Raw genomic sequence first — 14,492 nt, 5'->3', positions numbered from 1 at the left:
AGGTGCAGGAAGGTATTGGTGTTGGGTCATGATGTACATGGCGCCCACGGCCATGGCACTGGGCCCAGCTGCAATACTGGGTGGCCCAGGACATGTTGATGACGTAGGGGACCAGCAGCAATGTCAGGTAATCCTTGAGGTACTGGGAAGCCTCTGTGCTGGCGGTGTAGTCTGCGTGGCCCCAGAGGATGACCCTGGCCATGCCCAGTGGCTGCCCAGGCCTGCACTCTCACCAATGGTGGAGATGAGATCCATCTTGCTAAGCCCCATGAGCCTGCAGCTGTGGGACAAGGTCAATCTGATCTTGTCTGGGTATCATGTAGGGGCAAGAAGGTAGTTTGTTCTAGAGCATGGGTATCTAATGCGGCTACACTTTGGTCCAGATGGGCTTCAGAGGGCAGAACAAATGCCCCTGGAGACAAATGTCCCACTGTATGGAACTGACCACTGAGGACCTGTGACTTTATAACCACTCACAGAGGACCCACAGAGGGGTAACCCCTCAGTACTCCTAGAACATCCTGGCCAGACAGCTGTTTACCTCTGCCCAGACTACCCCTGGTGGCAACATGTGGACCACCACCCCTAGCAGCCTGCTTTACCCACAGAACCTCCATACAGGGAGTGGTGCCAGGAGCAGGGGGAGAATGGACTAGTTTTCACCACAGTTTATCAATAACAGTGTAATTAAAATGTCCTTCGATTTTTCAGGCCATCAATATCTTTTGTTTCTTCCCATGTTGCCTGCATGTTGATTAGGCCCTTAATTTATGAAGTTTCTTGTATGGTCCTTTCCATTCTCCCCAGGCTCACCGTCCATTGTCACACGTCCCCTTCTCTGTCCGAGGCCCTTTCCGGGCTTCACACCCAACCCCCCATCAACACAGCCCCACCCCATTCACAGCCAGGACTCCTGCCTCTACTTCCCCATCCTCACCTCTTCTGCCCTGTCCTCACATCCTCATCTCCCCCCATTCACATGCTCCATCCACACTGCCTTTTCTCATCTTCGGTCCCCTACCACCCACTCTGTTCCAAGTAGTCCTCCCAACCTCACAACCTACTCGCATCCTCCCCTCCCCATCCTCATGCTCGCTTTCCGCAGCCTGACCTTTACTTTCTGTGGAAAACTCACCCCCGCCCAGACTCCATCTTATCGCTGCACCTGGAGTGATTTCTCTGCCTAAATACAGATATTCTACACTCCTGCTCCACCCAGAGTTTTCTCTGCCTAAATGTCTAGAACGTGGAGACTGACTCCTGCCCTTTCATCAGGGGACCATGTAAGGAAACAAGTAGCCTCTCCACCTCTGGAGGTGGGGGGACAGCCTGAATCATGCGTGCCTTCCTAGGCCCATCTTTCCAGCTGATTCCTGGGACATCTGGGAACCAGAGAAGGATGCATATGTCACCTTTCAGTATCATGACAGTCCTCAGAACAGCCCTGTATGATGAAAAATGAACTAAACGATCCTTCCTGGTGGAGAACAACCCTGAGTATCCTTTGCTTTGTCTTATTCTGAAGAGAAACATATGATGTGCCTTTGCTATCTTCCTAAGCAAAGAAACATTCCAAACATCAATAATCACAGTTCACATAAAGCACAAAAACTCTGTTTCCACCAGGCAAAAGTCAGAAGCGAGAGTACAAGTGAGAAAAATTTGAGCCAGGTGGCTTCAAACAAGGAGAAATGATAAACAGCCTTGAAGATTTCTGGCTTAAAATGGTGGCTGGCAGCAGTTCCCGGTACAGCCTCTTCCAACCCCTGATGAAGAAACAGAGGAGAACACGGGGAAAACATGAAAACACAACATGGCCAATGAAGCTGTGCAGACCAGCGCTTGACTGAAGAGATCGGACTCCAATGTTGTGGTAGATAAAGCGGACCTGGGAAAATCCTACCAAGGTGTTCATCAAAGGAAAACCCCGCTGTCGTGTTATAAAAGAGAGGCCATCTTCAAAACTTTGGGAAGACAATGAGTAGCCTTCTGTACCATTTGTTGTTTGATTCAGAGACCTGAGTATAAACCAGAAAACTGGGAAACAAACCAAGTCTTTCCACAGAAAATGGTGCTCTGTAAAGTCGGCTGAGCACTGATCCAATTTCCCTTCCCCCCAGGTATTTTTAACACAGAGGTAAAAAATGCAAATTCCAAGAAAATGTTGAAGCAAAACTATAGCTAAAGGAAACTCATGTTGCCAATGCATTCTGGGAAACATAGTACCCACAAGTGAAGTACTGTAAATAAAAACTGGGATTCAAAAGACACTATAATCAAAGCCTGCTAAAATCGTAGTCTCCATTTTCACAATACACTGTGGGCTTGAGAAAGGAATCCCTTTGGTAGAAAAAAGAAATAGAAGGTAAAAATATTGACACAAGTGCCTCTACCTCATTCGAGCCATACATGTAAGATGGGGATTTAGGGCCCTACTCAACAACCAAGAGCAATCTACTTGGCCAGCCAGTCTGACCCCTTTGTTCTACAAAGATTGCTACCATGAAATGTCATGTGAAAGATACTCAGCAGATAATGAATTTATGGAAATGCTGTAATTCCAGGATTTACTCTTACCGACCTTCTGTCAGACTCTGCTCCTGGGAACATAACACCTATTGCTTATGATACCCACACCTCCCAGCATGAATGCACCCCTGACAGACCCTCTGCATATTCCTTGCATAGTGGAATTTGTCTCTGACCTGCTCCACAGTTGTCAGACAAACCAAGGGGAATGACACTGTGCAGCCTAGTGAGGAGATGAGGTATGAGAATTAAAATGTCCCGCTTGGCCCACGCCTAGTGGCTGAACCCGCATGCTAGCTGCATAGTCAGATGTCTGTTCTACTCTTAACTCCAATAGAATATTCCAAATTCTACAGGCAATGAAGAAGAAGGGTTAAAATAAGAAACTAAACAAGACACTTATAAGGGCTGTTATTTTTAAAACGGCCTCACTATTGAGATCCTCATTAAGTTCTGTAACCTTGTCCCAGCAGCAGCCCTAAGGGAGATCTTACAAGGATCACATTAGTAAGTCGTGATACAGAAACCAATCTCTCCCCAAGTCTGGCGGCAGGGCTTAGCCCTTAAACCAGGACAAGAACAAATGGCATCAAGGGAGGAATCACATGGCAAGCAGTAGGGATGAAGGGCCTCAGATCCTGCAGAGACCGCATGGCTCTTGAGTAGAATGACTTTCCACTGGGAAGCCAGACTGGATCCTTGAGAGGAAAAAAAGCAGGGAGCTTGGGGAATTATCTTTACCATGGTATTTAGAGTTGGCCTATGCCTTTACACTTACTTCCAAAATGGTAGGCCCATAGGAGTCTGAATTGCAGTGAGAAGAGTTCTTTCTTCTAAAATGAATGACAGGAATGCCACCATCCAAGCTCCTTAGAAGTAGAAATCCATGTTGATCCTTTGGCCCAGAATCATGAAACCCAATCTCCATCTCATTGGACAGGTAGGAAAGTAGGATGCAAGAAGACAAGAGGGCCCCACCTCAAGACAGCTACACTTGGAACCCCAGCTTCAATCACCTCTTCTCTTCTGCTGTATCCCTGTGCCTGAGAGACTTCTCTTTTATTTATTTTTTATTTTGTAGAGACTTCTGTTTTAATACCTGGTCACAATGATTTTTATAACTGTCACCAGTGTCATGGAGGTTAATCTGATGCAAATGTTTTCAACCCTGATTAAATGTTAGAATCACCTGGAAAGCTGTAAGGAAAAAAAAATCCCCAAACCAACCAAATCAGAATCTCTGTGGTAGGGACCCAGGTATCAGTGTTTTCATAAAGTTCCCAGTGCGCAGCTACCTTTAGGAAACACGCTAGTGTTCACCTCTCCTAGTCTGCCTCTTCTGGTCTTTTGGCCTGTGCCACACAAACCTTTCTTAAGCTCACTCTTATCTAACAAAATGTTCATAAGGGTAACCTTTTACATTTGGGGTTCTAACCACTAGGTAACCTGCAGTCCCATATTACTCTCTCATTATGACTTCATGATATTGTCCCACATTATTGTTGCATGTTATTTTTCTAGGTTAACACGATCCATTCTATCATTCTACGCCATTATGAATTTGGCAAAAAAAACCCCAGAGCTTGAATGAAACACACACACACACACACACACACACACACACACACACACATACACACACTACATAGCCATTCACTCTATTTTGCTGCAATTTTCTTGGGAGAGCAACCAAACACAGAGCTACTAGTAAAATGTGGAAGTAAAAAAACTCGGGCAATCTGAGAAAATTGGAGATATGACAAAATTAATTAGGGTTGTGTAGGTTGTAATTTACCAATCCGTCAAAAATTCCTTAAAGAACAATTTAAATTGTAGTTAGCAGGACTTATAACTATATACTAGAAAGTCTGTTCTTTTTCCTGTCTCTTAAATATCTTAATCTGTTTAATGCTACAGTTTCCCTTGCTGTGATTTTTGTCTCCTGAGGAAAATTCAAGTCACTTATAGAGAAACCAGTAAATCTCAAATTTGTTTCCTGTTTGCTCTCTCTACATGTCCAGGTCTGTTCAGAGATGTGGTTGGCAGAATCATGACCCCAAAGGCCATCCACATCCTAATCTCTGGAACATGTGAATATGTCACCTTAAATGGCAAAAGGGACTTTGTAGCTGTGATTAAGGTAAGGACCTTGAGATGGGAAGATTATCCTGGATTATCTGGTTGCACCAAATCTAATATCATGAGTCCTTAAAAGTAGAAGAGGCAGGAGAAAGGAGGGGGAGTCAGGGAGTTGCTATGTGAGAAGGATGTGATGAGTTTTGAGAAGGAGGAATTGGGCCACAAGCCGAATAATGCAGTAGAATCTACAAGCTGAGAATCGTCCACCATTTACAGCAAGCAAGAAAACAGGGCCTGGATCCTACAACAGCAAAGCACATAGTGAAACCTGCCAATGACCTGAATAAGAAAGAAAATATATCCTTCCTCCAGAAACTAACTCATCCTCCTCAACACCTTTACCTTAGCCCAATGAGACATGTGTTAGTCTTCCAAACTACAGGACTGTAAGATGCTATCTCTTTGTGTTGAATAAGCAGCTGAATGTGAGGCAGTGTGTTATGGCCACAATAGAAAACTAACACAAAAGGGAAAGCTAGGGTGGTTTGAAGTTTGGTAGAAGCACTGGAATGTCAGCAAAGTTAATGTTCAAGTAGACAAATCAACTTTTTACATTTACAATTTACCTTCTATTTTCTTCTCCCATCTTTCCCATTCCTTACTTTTAAGGATGGGGAATGTTGGGGGCGCCTGGGTGGCTCAGTGGTTTGGGTGGCCCACTTCAGCTCAGGTCATGATCTCATGGCTCATGAGTTCGAGCCCCGCATCAGGCTCTGTGCTGACAGCTCGGAGCCTGGAGCCTGCTTCGGATTCTGTGTCTCTGCCTCTCACTACCCATCCCCCGCTCACACTCTGTCTCTCTCTGCCTCAAAGGTAAATAAAATTAAAATTTTTTTTTGAAAAGAGAATGTTTGTTGGTTAAAAAAATAAATTTCTTAGACTCTTATCAGAGCCAGGTCAAAGAAGTTATCATCAACTAATAATGCTGATTGTGTGATAAAACATCCCAATCTCTACCTTCAGTCTTATTTCTCTTCCTTGAAACATACATATAAGGGCAAATCCTGTGGGACCTGCATAGGGTGCTCCTCAGAGTTTGAAGCAAATATCATTAAGCCTCACCCTTGAAACTGAGGAAGACAAAACGGCCAATATTCACTTATTTATCAATTACTGCATTTATTCACAAAGGTCCAGGTACTATGCTGTGTCCTATGCATGTCATCTTACTTGATTTCACAGTAATTTGAGAAAACCAGGAGTGTCGTATCTATTCCACCACAGAGAAACCGAGGCTCAGGAAGATCCGGTAACTTTCCAAAATCCACACAAAGAATAAGTTTTGCCTCTTTCCAAAGTGGTCAAGAGTGGAACTAACTGTGTTTTAGACTAAAATAGCCAATAAACCAACCTCCCTGTCCAGAAGGTTTCTGTCCAGAAACCTCTCTTCTGAATTTATGGACACAAATACCTGTCTGTGGTATAATTTTACCTGCCTGAGCAGCCAGCCAGCCACTGGCATCCCTTCAAATTTATCACTCCTTCTTAATCTGAGTGAGTAATACTCTTCAGCGGCACTCACTGTAGTAATAGTCAGCCAAGGAAGGGGGCATGTAACTTATATCTATTATTCTTCATCCCCACAGTAATTTTGTTAGGTAGGTAACATCTCCATTTTCCAAAAGAGGAATCTGAAATTTGGAAAGGAAAAGGATGTTCCCAAAGTCAACAAACCAATAAATGGCAGAGCAGAGTTTTGATCCTTGTCAGTCTGAGCCAAGTACGTGTAATCTCCATTCTTCCAAAAGACCAGGCCCCTGTGAATTTGATGAGCGGAAACTTCCTTCTCTGAATCTCTCAACTGTCAAAGTACTGACAGATTCAACAGCTTTTGCCTACATCTGCCCTCTGCCTTAAGGACCCCCACCACGGTTCAGCCATCAAGTAAAGTCTCATTTGAAATTACCAGGCAATCAAGATTTCCTACGTCTTCCCTTCCACCAGATGGAAACAGACTTATGTCCTTGAAATTTCTACCGAGGGCTATGGAGAGAAAAACAAAAGGACCAATCCATTAGGTGATTATAGCAGTCATCATTGTCAACCAAGCTTAATTGATGGAAGCTTCGGACTGAGTTGATGCAAACTTTAACACTGTAATCTGAGCTTTCCCAGGATGTACTGCAGGTGTTTGCCTTCTTTGAATACAAGGGAAATGTTATATGACTGCATAAAACATGCAGCATTCTGTTTCCAGAACCAAGACTTCTTTCTGCCAAATACTAAGATCCTGCTAATTGATACACTGTGGTTTTTGGCCAGCCAGTGTCTTATTTCCATAATGTCAGTTGGTGGTTTAGTACATTTTATTTTTTTATGGTTTGCTTGCACTGTTCACTCTGGGTATAGAGCCAATTCATCCACCAGAGCATTCAGTGTGAATTGTTGGCCACTGAGCAGTGGCACTGCAGCTTCTGTGTAGATTTCAGGTGGAGAGAGGCCAATTATTTTGTGGCATTAATTTGCATTATATTTGCCTTTACTATGTAAAAAGAGACAGTAGCAAGCTACAGGAATACAGCTGTTATTCCACCTGTGAGAAAATGCCTAAGCAACAACCCTTTAGCAGAAGAACAGGGGAGGAAGCTGCAATATGACTAAGAGAATGGAATCCTCTAGAAAATCAAGTGGCTCAGTGGTCAGTTACCAGTGAGGGTAATAGGTTATGCTAGATTCTAGAAAATTGGGAAATTCTTATGGTAGTTTCATCTGTTCATCTTAGTATGATATCTCTTAGTAATATTTCTATTCCCAGAAGTTCATGGTCTATGGACAGGCACAAACTGAACCTGAGTTTAGTCAATATACACTGATGACCTTGTATGTCTGGGTATTTTTCTTCAAGTTGCCCAAATGAGATACCCAGGTCATTCCTTTCTGAAGAACACAGGGTAACCAAACACCAGAACCATTATTTATGCTGAATTAACATGCTTAAAATGTTCCCCTGAATATGATAATATTTATGGAATTTGTGAAAGTTCCAGTCCTCTTGAAAATTAATGTTTATCAGCAAGGCAATCAACATGATGATATAAGCTCTGGATGTACAAATATATCTATATTATCAACATGATTCAGTGGGAAAAGTCGTAGCCAATGAAATTGACACTTTTGGTTAAATTGAGCACAATTTGCAGTGTGTTAGTTTTTTTTTTTTGTATGATAACCTTGGCTTGTCCTAACAGTTTAGAAAATAAATCTTCATTATACTTTCTGAAGATCAGACACCCATCTGTCAGTTCATTACAGTGGTTGTAGAGAAAACATTTGGAAGGGATGATTTAACAAAATGTAATTCTTGGCTAGAGGGAACTCCCCAACTGCAGAGAAACAGAATGCATTGCATCTTGGAAAACACAGAAGTTGGAAGGAACTCAGAACATTGCTAGAAAGGAAACCAACCTGGAAAAGCCTCCTTACACTCATAATAGCATTGCTAAGTCAGTATACACCGAAGAAGAGTGGACAGCTGCCAAGTGTAGAGGGACAATGTAGAGATGTAGCAGGACATTCACAGGTATGTTGATAATGATCCTCAATTAGTATGTGGCAGTTGTAAAAGGATGGATTATTCTGGGTTTTGGAAAATAACAGCCAGACTTAGAGAGAGTATGGGAGGTCTGTCCTTTACCAGAATCCAAGTTGTTGAAGACAGGCAGAGACTTAGGCTCAGGGTCTCCTGTACCCAGAATAGGATGAAGTCATTCTAGTAGATACACACTGCTTTTGCCTCCATAGCACCCATTCTCTCTGGTTCTGAAGAGCATCCAGTATTTTCTTTTGTAAAATCACTCTTCCCCTTGCCTTTGAATATATACTGGGTTGTACTGATATCACTTCAGATCCAAGGCTGGGTGTGGCATTCATACAATTATATCAAAGGCAGAGGTGGAGGAAGTGTGATAAACCATGGTCAGGCATGACCATGGAAAGACCCTAAGTATATGAATAGAAACTCCCTAAATTTTGCCATTTAGCAGAAGGGAAGAGGAGGCTGCTCAAGTGCTGCTATAGCAAGAATTTGAAGGTCTTGATATTATTCTTGAATCATTGCTTGCTGAGTAACATAATGATTGCCTTGGATCATAGTAGAACTTGTTTTTGGGTATTAAAGTCGTTAGGTGAGTAAAAGGCATATGGTCCTCTGATCTAGTAAACATCTATCTCCTCTGTAGGGGTTGCTAACATTTTGGGACTCTTTGTGAGCAAAACAGGAACCTCATCCACATACTCACATCTTCCTCTTATCTATATAATGTGATTTTTGACCCTCTTACTTGATGCTTTGGAGATAAAGTAAAGCATCTTTGAACTGAGTCCAAGTTGACATTACTGCCATTCCTTGAACCCAACCCAGATTTTGTGGTTGAACCTAGCACAGTCTGACCATGACATGTTAGAACCAATGAGAGCTGACCTGTGTCTACATCTAGATGGACATCAATAACGACTCCCTGGCCTACCTGCTGGTCATCCACAACTTTGTGGAAGTCTTAAATGGGTACCTCCACAAATTGTGGATGAGATGTTCCCAGCCACTGAAATCTGAGAGACCAGCTAGATGATGGTGGTGACACAGTTCCTTAGGCTACCCTCTGTGCAGTGGGGACAGGTTAGCCCCTCCTGGGCTTCAGTTCTACCCAGACCTGACTGCTTCCTTCCCCTTTGCAGGCTGGGGTCCCAACACCAATAGCCCCCTCCTTCAGTTGCCCACGGGGCAAGGTACCAGCTGGGTCCAGGATACAAGGAAGGAACCTGTACCAAACCGCCTCTGGGCCCCAGCTGAGATCACCTTGTGTGTACTGAGTAGCCAGACCATTGTGGTATTATGTTATGTATGTAGAGCCCCCAGTGAACCTGTGGTCCCCATAAAAAAAGAGAGAAGTTGATTTTGGGATGTTGAGTGAAGTAAGTGAGAAGGAGGGGAAAATCCCTATTTCTGTTATTCGTATAGCTATAATGGTACCACACTAAAACTTCTGGGAGAAATCTTGCTGTCATATTATGAGATCCTGCCAAAGAATGAAAAAGCAAAGAAAAGCAGAATAGGATAGGGAGAAAGATTAGATCTTGATGACATTGTTTGATCCTTTGCCTAAACTTAGGTATTTGGTGGCTCTTTACTTAAATTGAAATTTACCTTTTGCTTAAGTTAGTTTGGGTTCAGATTCTTTGAATTTTCAACAACTAAAAAAACATCCTAATTGAATATGATATGTGGACAGTATTTTGAAGGATTTTCTTGAAGATTTCAGGGATGAAAATTTCTAACAGCATCAGTTATGTACCTACTGTTTCTCCTCTTTAAGACTTTCCCTTATCCATTCTGTGAGTCTAGAGCTGGGAGCCAACAAACTACACTTCCCAGAATTCCTTGCCAACTATCTTCCTCTAAGCTTTGGCTAACAGGTGGCAGTGGTAGGAGATTAGAAGGGAGGTGGGTGGAAGAAGGGATTTTTTCCACTTCTGGTTTTGTCAACATGAGCAGACAGCTATAGCCTCATTCTCCAGCACCTTTTGGTATTCCCAGCTCTATCCACCATCAGTGGTGCCATCAGGAGCTACACTGCTTCTTCTTGTTGGTCTGAGCACTGGAGCAAGGTGCCCACCATAAGTCTGCACATAAGCAGCATGGCGGCCCCCTGCATTGCTCAAGTACCAGTGCTGCAGGGACCTCTCTCCAAGCTACTAGGACAGTTCTGGTGCCCTCACTACTTTTCTTTTGTGTCCCTAGGCCTATACTTGCGAGATGAATATATGCTTTTGTATTACACCATCAGATATTAGTAGGGGAACATGGTATATAGCATTACTGCAGTAATAGATCATTGTTACAACCTCATAACCAATTTAAACCTCCTTCATAAAATGTGGTCTTCTGATTTTCCCTTAAAGACACTGACTAATATACCAACCAGCTCTGCCAAAGTAATATACAAAGAAGGCTGGGGACAGCTTGATGATCTCCAATGAGGCCATGAATGTTAATAGGTACATGGTTCTCCTAGCGATAGGCCAGCTGGCCAGTTCCTATCCCGGTGACTAGTCCCCTGCTTGGTAAGTCCCTGGATTTACTCCCCCTAAGTGATATATTGTTGCCTCTAAGTGAAAGCATGCTTATGTATAATTAAAGCATTTATTTACACCACCCCTACTCCAAGTGACTGGAAATACTTTGCTTTGCCTTACTCTCACAAATGTAGAACAAGACTTGTACAGTGTAAGCTAGCGATGTTGCACAAATTTCAGCTTTACTTACTATTCTCATCATCTACTGCTGCAAAACAACCTATTCTAAAATTTAGTGGCATAAGACAATGACCATTTTACTATGCTCTCAGAGTCTACAAGTGTGATATATGGATCAGGAAGAACAGTCTCTGCTCCTTAATATCTGGTCCCTGCTAGGAAGACTTGAATGGGTGATATTGATTCAAATGTCTGGGCTGGTATCATCTGAAGACATCTTTACTCACAGGTCTGGAAGGTTGGCTCAAACAGAGTACCTACCTGTGAATTCTCCATCACAGCAGCCTAAGAGAGTTGAAATCCTTACATGGTGGCTTAGGCCTACAAGAGTGAATGATCTAGAAAATGAGGCAGAAGCTTCATGGCAGTCATGACCTAGCCTAAAAAGTCACACACAATGCCTTCTGCCACACCTTTTCGGAAGCATTTATAAGCCCATCCAGATTCAAGGCATGGGACGTATACCCATCTCTACAGGAAGACTGTCAAAGAACACACGACCCAGTTTTAAAACCATCCACCATTCTCTTGGAAAATGATATGCAAATAAAGTTATCCGTTCTTTCTTAAATGTAATTTTTTATTGTATTGCCAGCACCATGCAGTCTTTGCACTAGCTGTGACTCCAAGGATCACTAGGATAACCTAAGGAGGATAAAGAATCATTTGGCTCCCAATTCTTGGGTAATTTCATTGATCACACAGGACCTTCTAGAAATAAAGCTGTAGACAATGTGACATCTCAGGCCTAGATGTGAAACACCATTTTTACAAATAATGATAGTTAAGCTGTGCTCCCATGCTGCACCATCCTTCAAAATCTCTTCCAAGCTTACCTCCTCACATCCCCAAATGACGCACCTCCCACAATACAGAGCAGAGTCTTCAGTATGTGAGGTGGGTGGAGTGAGCCAGGAAAAGCAACCCTCACCATTGATTAAGAAACATTGGTCCTAGAGAGACTTGTGAAATGATAATAACCTACCGCTGACCCCTTGTAACCTGCAGAAGTCACCCATCAGTTCTAGAAAAAAATCCACAGATGGATTTCTGATTCATCTGGGGATTCCTGCCAAGGGTATCACTCAGATTCAGACATGTCCTTCACAGTGTCCAGAAGCCGCACATTAGAGATTTAAACAAACAGTAAACTTATATGAACCTCACACATTACATAAAGGGATGGGAAAGAATCCCAGCACTAACTATCTAGCTCTCCATTTGTATCACAAATGGAGCCTATAAGTGTGCTCTAAAAGAAAAGAGGCTGTGGATTATGACTATGTGGCACCACCTATAGATAACAAAATATGGGCTCTTCAAAAGACTGGCCACAGGGACAAAGGGGTGAGCATAAAGGCCAAAGCAGTTGGCAATATCTGCTAACTTCAGACTTATTCTTATTAATGTATACTCATAATGCTATTACTGACCCCAAGTCTAATTTAATATCCTCTTTTCAAGCCCTTCTGACTGAATCATTAGGGAATTTTGATCAATTACCTTTTGATCTTACCTTTACTTCTAAAATCCAGTTATTTTCACAATGCAATCATGACCACTGACTAAATACTGTTATCAAAATCCAAACTTCCCCAAGGTTTTGTAGCATATATAGAATTACACATTGACTCCAAAATACCGAAACTTTCAAGAACATAAGCAACAGTTTATCTGAGCCCACTGCACCCTACTCTCTTGATCTGTTGTAATGAGCACCCTCAATGATGCTCTTTTCTTCCCACCTTCCCTTACCCTTCCTTCTCAGATGCTCTCTGGACTATGTCTGGAGGAAGCTAGGTAGCACCAGAACTGCAGGGAGAACAGCTGGAGTCCAACAGATCTCTGCCAGAGACACCCAGGAAGCACTTAGAGGTGGGCTGGCAGAGTCAGACATGGTGGAGAAGGAAAAAAATAAAAACTAAAGCAGATCAGCCCTGTTCTGGGATAATGTTTTGTTTATCATGTTTTTCCTCCAAGGAGTGCAAATATCTTGCCCAAAAGAACATACTGCCATTCCTGATAAATTGCCAGAAATACACTCTGCAAGACTCAGAAAGCAAGGTCTCTATTTGTTTCTACGGAAACCTCAGCTTGACATGAGGTAGCTCATACTACAGCAATCTACAGACACTAACAAGACCTGACTCCTGAATTAGGAGAGAGTGGGGAAAAGAGAAAGGCATGTTCGAACTACGAAGAGAAATTAGAAATATAACTCTGTGTTCCTAGGCCCTAAAAAAGGCACATTGCCTGGCATGTGTTGAGTATGGAGTTCCTGGATATGGAATGAATAATTTCTCTTCCTCATCTCAGTGCTAACACATGCATCGTATCTGTGGAAGCACTCATCCTCCCCTGCTAGAATCCTGCCACCTTCCTTCCTTCACAGAGAGATGTCCCACGCCCTGACACCATGCATGCCACCGCCACCTCCAACAGAACACCTAACAGGAAGCAAGAGGCTTGGTGAATTCTCCTTATGTAGCCTTTAGCACAGTCAGAGCAAACCTTGCCCGTCTGCTCGTAGGTGCTGCTGCTCTCTGTGCACCTCTCCCTCACTGTCACCTCTGCAGCTACAGCCTCCATCTTCCTGTGACAGCCACCTCTGCGCAAACTCCTTGTTGCCTTCCCTGAGGATCCATTGTCAGGAATGGTCCTCACCATGCTCCTCTGCCCTGGGTCATTCTGCTCCAGGAGCTCAGATACCCCAGCACTAGCAACATCATTTCTCCCCATTCTAAGTGGGTCCAGTTATCTGTTCAGAACCAGGCTCACACTAATCCTGAATGTGCATTCATCCACTATCCTGAAGCAAGGGAATTTGTTCCAACACGAGCTGGACCATTTCCCCTCCTCACCACTCCGAGGCTACTTTAACTCCTGCCTTCATGCCTAGACTAATTCCCTGCACACTGCATTAAAGACTAGTTCCTTATTTACACTCTACTAACCACCTGTCAGTACAGTGAAGAGCCATCGGAGTTCACCTGCAATGATAAGAACACTTTTTGCAAAGAAACACAAAGATGATGGAGCATCCAGGGCAAAGGCTCAGTCCACACACTCTGGAGAACTGAAGAAGGTTGAACACTGGATTTGACTATGCTGGGTAGCAAGGGCTGGCGAAAAGCCATTTTGATGCAAAACTTGAATGTCAGCCTCCCTCTTTATTATAAAGCCCTCTATATATCAAAATGAGCTTTTCCAAGGGCTTAAAACAGTGCTTCTCAAAGCTTAATGTGCATCAGAATTACCTGGAGGGTCTGTTAAAACACAGATTATCGTGCCCATCTCCAGTGTTTCTGATTGAATTTATCTGTGGTGGGGGCTGATAATTTGCATTTCTGACAAGTTTCCACAGGATGGTGTTGGCCCTGGGACCACATTTTGAGTGCCACCAGTAAAGTAGCTTAGCTTTTGGAGAAAGAGGCCTTGCTCTTTGGATAAAGGAGAGTCTGTAGGTTAGGAGGATTTAAAAAAAAAAATGTAGAGCCCTCCCGGAAAGAAAGCAAAGTAGCCTCAAAGTCCTCTGGGTGAGAAAAAGACCTCCTTCTTTCACACCCTCTGCC

This window comes from Panthera tigris, chromosome D2 (assembly GCF_018350195.1).
Source record: "Panthera tigris isolate Pti1 chromosome D2, P.tigris_Pti1_mat1.1, whole genome shotgun sequence".
NCBI lineage: Eukaryota > Metazoa > Chordata > Mammalia > Carnivora > Felidae > Panthera > Panthera tigris.
This window is presented reverse-complemented; position numbering follows the sequence as displayed.